Below are 7,179 nucleotides of genomic sequence, written 5' to 3'. Positions count from 1 at the left end.
TTTGCTAAAGTTGAGATATGTTTATAATTAAGGATTACAAATTACTCACCAAATGCCCAAATGTCCTGTAAGCCATTTCACTGCCAATTTCTTCGCCCATTGCAATAAGAGCAATTCCTAAAACAGCCACTGCTTGCCTTGGTGATAAATCTTTTTCCTTATCTTCTTTTTCTTTAGATTCTTTTGAATCTTTCTAAAATATTAAATGAATATTGTATATTTCTGTCTTGAATTTATATATGAAACCACCATTTAATTATAAAAAAAGGAGAATGTAAAATAGATTAATTTTTCATAGAAATAAATAGACAATTTTCAATTACCTTACTATCTTTTGACTCTTTCTTTTCTTCCTCTGTACTTTCATAATGTTCAGAACAAATGTGAAGCAATTCTTGAATTTTCAGAACATTTCCAGTTCCTGCATAAGCACAAACTTCCACCATAGTAACAGCCATTGATTTGAACGGTTCCTGAATTACTTCTAAAGCTGCAACTATAGCTTCTACGGCTTCTTTTCTACCTAAGTATACTAGGCCAAGACCCAAAGGTAAAAATCTGAAAATTTAAAGTTTTGAAATTTTCATGTAATCATTACCATTAAAATTATTGATGAAAAGTTCTTGAATACTTTCAATTCATGAATGTTTTAGTATTTTGTGAAACATTGTTTCTACAATAGTACATAGTTTAAAATAATTTAGTTCTTCAATATTCTCTAAAAGATTAAATACTCAATAAAATTGATTGAATACCTCATATATGTATCCTTCAAATCAGATTCACTACGTTCCATTAAAGTTTGAATTATGAGCTCAGTAACCTCAGAGTTGCACGATCCTACTGCTATCATACCACTAGCCAAACCAGCCATACCAATGACTTCCATTGTAGATTTTGGGTCATTAAAGACAGGTGCTAATAAACTTAATGCAGTTTCTCTGTTTGAACCAGCATAAGCCAAACCCAAACCTATAGAAAAAAAAATTATACTTCATTGTTCATTTAACAAAAGGTAGAAGCCACAATTCAAACAAAATAATTCGTAAAAAATACCTAATATAGCTCCTACTCTCATAACTGGTGTATTATGTAAAATGTAATCTGACAACAAAGCCAAAGCTGGATCACACTCATTCCTAACTCCACAATTCACAATACCGCAAGCTAGCAGGGCACCGGATTTAATATAATCTTCAGCTGAATATAAATATTTATCAATTGGTGTCAGACCACCATCAACATCCCAGAGTAAAACAAGTCCCCTGGCAGTAGCACTTAACATTCCATGCTCTTTGTTCTTGTATAACCATTTTTGACCATCATCAGTGAGAAGTTTATCTTGGCCGAAGGCGGCATTCACAAAGCCATTAACAAAACTGGCAGCCAAATTTTGCCTTGCCGAATCTACTTGACCACCTCCAAAAGGAGGCCTAGAATTTTCTAGATGAGATTTGTAAACATCTTCAGGGGTTTTTGGTTCCATAATATCCAACTAAAGACAATAAAAAGATTAAATTCAGATTACCTAACTCAAAGCAGACAAAATTTATGATATATTAACTACCTCTCTAGCTAAATTTAAAAAGTGGTTATTCAGATTTCCATTAGACATAATTTCAACTAAATCATCATAGTCACTGCTATTTTCATTTAATTCCAAAAACACTTGTTGACGTCCTAACATAAATGCCAATTGTTTTTTCACAGATCTGAAAAGTTTAAAAATAAAATTATATAAAAATATTTTTTTAAGATAATAGTATTGTTATTTAAACTTACAAATCTGGACAAGTTGAAAATATTTCTCTATAAGTGGCAAATCATTGAGTTGCATAGCTAGACGCAAAGCTTGTGGGTACTGATTGAACTTTCTAAATAATTTTAATGCAGTAAGTAATAAATTAGTATTTTCTGGATCTGCCACATAAGGCACACAGCTGGTAAGATACAAGCAAACTCTTGGATAAGCACTTTCATCAACAAATTGTTCAAGCATTTCTAGATGTTCAATTTCCATCAACAAATCACAAGCTTCAGCCTCAGCGTTATGTGACATATTGTAAGGTACTATTTGACTAGCGAGTTGCACTAATTTTTCTTTCAAAGCATTATTATCATTTTCTGGCAACTCGGCCCATTCAGCGGCAATTTCACCAGATAAATGACGCACATATTCATGTCCCCATTCTCCAATTTGATCAGCTGACCCCAGCATTCGGTATTTTAAACAATCTCTTGCATCTCCCATAGTCATTGCAAGAACCGATAAGACATCAGCACACATTTCTTTTGTTGGTTGATCAACAATTTTGTTGTAAACTTCTTTAACTGTGCTGTAATGGGGCCTCATAAATTTAAGAGGCTTGGGAACTGATGTCATGGAAGTTGTACTTGCACGAATTTGATTGCGCAAACTTTCCAGTGAAGGCAGATATTGGCTAGCATCAGATCCCTGTGAACAAGAAAAATGGTATAAACAATTTGATATGGAATAAATAAAACATTTGATATTAGACAAAAAAAAAAAATATGACAATGTTTACCTGAAGCCTTTCAACCATTAAATTCAACTCATCTTGCAACAATTTATCTTCTTCAGACTGTAATAAAATAAAAAAAGAAATCAATACATTTACATGCTAAATATCAATTTTAAAAATTTGTAGCCATAACACTTCTATTTAATTTGTATGGGTATTATTCATAATAAAATTGTCAACTTTATTATAAAATTAAATTACCAATTCAGTTTCCACTGGCTCTTCCTCCTTTTTTACTACAGGGGCTTCGACCACAGTCTCTTGCACCATTTTCACTATCTTTTTAAGTCAACACAAAAATAAACTTATTATGATTAGCAACTTTTCATGAAATCAGGTTATAAAACACCGATGTACCTCGTCAAAGCATTTACAAGGCATTCAAACATAAAGAAACAAAATGCGCTGTCACGACGACAAACAAATTACTCTGAAGTTAGTAGTATCATTGCAAGTTTGCCAATGCATGCGAACTTCGTTTCCTTGATTCGTACCTATGTTCATTGCAATGTGTGTTTAGTTTCTTATCCTAGCTAATGCCGCGTCTGCACTTTACGAATCCGTGCGGCGAATGGTGCGTCACGAACAAAATTTTGCGCAGCGGAGTGATACTGGTGCGAACGCAACGAATTGCCTTTAAATTTGTCCAACTGGCTGCCCTGCGCATGTCCATAGCGCAACTTTTTTCTTCTTTTTTTGTTTGAAAATGGGAGGGGGGGTTATTTTAGAATTACGTACCCGCCGAACATGGTCGAAGCGACACGAAAATTTCAATAGCTTTCGTTTTCGCGGCGCTCGCTCCCGCCGCGAGCAACCCGACGCATCGGGCGCCGGAAATACCCGAACCGACACTATAGATTAGCGTCAAAGCGCGGATCAAAAATGTAAATAAGTAAGCAGTCATTAAAATTGATGTACTAATTATAATTTATATCTAACTATTAGTATAGGAATACATCGGTAATTAAGTTTATAGATATGTTGAAATATAGTAATCCAACTAAAATATATTTTGGTAGACTTTTATTATCTATTTCAGAGTTAATTTTTATCATCATGATATTATCATGTATATATTATATATATAATATATATTATATATATACTCTTACTACTTATATGACGTATCATATATTTTATTCAAAATAATTAAATGTTTCAAAAAAAAATGGTAATATTGTATTATTTGCAATTACGCTAAATATCATTTAAAATCTTATAATATGCAGACTGAATTTTTGCTCAAAGTCTTTTCTGACAAGTATTTATATTTAGAACAGAAGTAATAATTTTATCAAAACTGATAATTGTTGGTCAGCCTGCCTCTGTATTCGTATACGTTATTTCTTTGAACTTGTACGTAAACGTTGATCTGTGCTACGGTATAAGTTCAATTGTACAGTGAAGGCATTAAGATATTTCACATCGAATCCTCAATTTTGAAATGATATGCGTAGAAAAGATGTTATACTTCTTTACACTTCTTATAATTGAACTGTATCAAAAAAAAAATATTATGGAATCCTAAAAATTTCAAATGTATCAAATTGCTCGCAGTGTGCGTCGCGCACAAGAGCCAACGCATGCGTGCGTCGCGAACAGGATTCGCCGACGGATTCGTGCAGTGGGGACGCAGCATAAAATGCATTTCTAGGTTGCTGTATTTGTTTAGTGTTTTTTTTAACCAGTTACTTTGCTAACTGAAAATTGTGTTTTTAAATGTGAATTTTGTTTGCTTTATTATTAAATTTCATAATTGTTTACTTTACATCAGTTCAAATGGTTCAATAATTCATACAAAGTTTTGATTAAGTGAAATGATTCCTCATTTCCATAGCTCATTTCATACATTGTTTGTTTATTTCTGAAGCTCTGACTTATAAAGTACTTAATAAAATTATAAACTCCATTAATAATTTAAATTACCATTCTGTTTCCACAGGCTCTTAGATAAATAAGCATCAGACTCTTCTTCCTTTTTTGCTACAGGAGCTCGACCACAGTCTCTTGCAACCATTTCGATTATGTTTATCTATATCTTTACTAAAAATTTTCATTCATGAGCGAGGTGGCATATTTCAGCAGCCTAAACTAAACGTTGAGCCTGCAGCTTTGATGTTTTCTCTCACCTCTTGTTAAATGTATTTCGCCCTTGCAACACACATTTTACTTCCCAATACACATCAGTAACTTTTATCATTTTTCTAAAGATCTATTTATGAGTATACTGTTTGCAATGAAGGTAATTTCAGAGCCTTTCTGTTTTTTCAGTTCGAGACTATCCACGAAATTATTAATATCCAGAAAGTGCTACATGACTCATCAATTGCTCATTTTATACATTGTCGTACGTTTATTTTTGAAGCTCTGGCTTATAAAGTATACATTGATAACGATTCACAATTTAATTCTATAGTTTTAAGAACAAATTTTCATTTATGAGCAAGACAGCATATTTCAGCAGCCTAAACTAAACATTGATCCTGCAATATTCTTTGCAGCTTCTTTTCTCTCACCTCTTGTTAAATGTATTTCGCCCTTGCAACACACATTTTACTTCCCAATACACATCAGTAACTTTTATCATTTTTCTAAAGATATATTATGAATATACTGTTTGCATGAAGGTAATTTTAGAGCCTTTCTGTTTTTTTCAGTTCGACACTATCCACGAAATTATTAATTATGATAATTTGACACCATATCTATACTTATTACTATAATATTGGAAGATGATAAAGTGCTAAATTTATTCTAGTATGAACAGCAGTACTTTGCATCTTAAATTTCAGGTAAAATTAGAAAAATATGTATAGTAATTTAAGGAATTTTCATAATTGAGAAACATTAAAATACTTAATTATGAATTACCGTATCTGAAATATTGACGATTAATAATTAAAGTTTTGTAAAATATATTTAAATTAGCAGATACATATATTTATATGTATCTTATAAATTGCAAAAAGTATGTGGAAAAATATAATTATGTATACAAAAATCGTTTGGGCATTTGTTATAGTAATAGAATAGTAATTTCTATCATCACACGAAAATATAGAAAATCTTTAATGAGAAACATTAAAACAATTTAATTGAAAAACATTAAAATACTTACTTATGAATTACCATATCTGAAATATTGACGATTAATAATTAAAGTTTTGTAGAATATATTTAAATTAGCAGATACATATATTTATATGTATTTTATCAATTGAAAAAAGTCTGTAAAAAAAATATTAATTATTTATACGAAAAACTTCTTGGTGTTTCTTATAGAATAGTAATTACTAAACTCCGTACAAAAATATAAGAAAATATGTTACATATTTCTTCAGTTCCTACAAAATTGCTGTATGCTACAAAATTATCTTTTAATAAGATATAATACTAATGTATAATAATAGAAAATCAGTAATAACTGTTTAGAGCAGCATTATCGTACCACAATTCGGTTAGACTTTTTTTACTTTAATATTTTAAAAGATGATACACAAAATAATAAATGGTATGTAAACTACAAACACTTTAATAAATTGAATATGGAATAACAAACAGTTGATTATAATAAACAACAATATGAATTCATAATAAAATTTATTATTAGTTTTTATTATAAAAAAAATACTTAAAAAATATATTATATGCTTAGATTGTTTCATGTAGTCATATATTTATTACATGAACTTTTTAACTAAATCTATAATGGGTTGAATCAATTCCTCCGTTGTAGTTTCATTGTTATTAACAAGAACAAAATCCCAGTTTTCATAATTATCTAAATCACATTCAGATGCAACATCATCAAACCTTCTGTAAATTTCCAACCTCGAGATTCTCGAATGCATTTACTGCAATTAATTCTAATTGTTATAACTTTAGCACCATATTTTTCAATAAACCATTTTATATCTGTGTTCCTGCGGATATCACTAACTATGCAAATAGGTTTTGAAATTGCTTGGCAAGCCACTTTACAAAAATAACCATAATCTTCATTTCGAACTCGGTCGCTCCATTCTATCATATCTTTTCTGAAGCTTTCTTTATATTCTCCATCGCTTAAGAGTTGTTCCAGATCTAGAGATTTTTGAGCAGCCCAATGGGCTTTTATAGGTTGTGAAATACGGATTATTTCAGATTTATCTTTACCCAGATAATTGTGAATAATTCCTGTAATATAATCTTTGCCTGATTTTCTTTTGCCACTGAAAAGGAGTACAAGTTTTGGTTTATCAGACATTTTGTTTGTGTCTTTGAAACACTGTTAGAATAGTTATTTTGTTTGACTATTTGTATAAAAACAAACAATAAATGAAGTTATAAATGTAACATTTTTGTCTACGCCTTCATTCTGACGCGTTTATGCTTAAAGAATTCCCGTTATTTGTTTCATTTTATATGAAATAAATTAATAAAAAGATACTCATGTTTAGTACTAAATTTTTATCAGAAATTCTAGCATATATCTATTAGGCTATTTTAAACAAATTTATGCAAAATAAATCATTATTATTTCAGGGTCGCTAAAAAGCACACATAACCTATAATAATTCCAATACAATGCACTGCATGATTTAAAATTTAAAAATATATAACATGATAACAATTTAGAATAAAATTGAATGTATTA

The 7,179-nt window shown here is 30.3% G+C and overlaps 2 pseudogenes; both read right to left on the bottom strand.

Annotated features, from left to right (window-relative positions):
• Positions 1-49: 49 nt before the first annotated feature.
• On the bottom strand, positions 50-2,914 carry LOC113380299 (annotated as a pseudogene).
• Positions 2,915-6,223: 3,309 nt separating this feature from the next.
• On the bottom strand, positions 6,224-6,809 carry LOC113380298 (annotated as a pseudogene).
• Between the last annotated feature and the right edge of the window lie 370 nt (positions 6,810-7,179).

Source organism: Ctenocephalides felis, unplaced genomic scaffold (genome assembly GCF_003426905.1).
Source record: "Ctenocephalides felis isolate EL2017-DRISC unplaced genomic scaffold, ASM342690v1 CF-g0.4_SCAFFOLD_02047, whole genome shotgun sequence".
Lineage (NCBI taxonomy): Eukaryota > Metazoa > Arthropoda > Insecta > Siphonaptera > Pulicidae > Ctenocephalides > Ctenocephalides felis.
The sequence above is the reverse complement of the archived record's forward strand: the minus strand, read 5'-3'. Positions and strand labels throughout refer to the sequence as shown.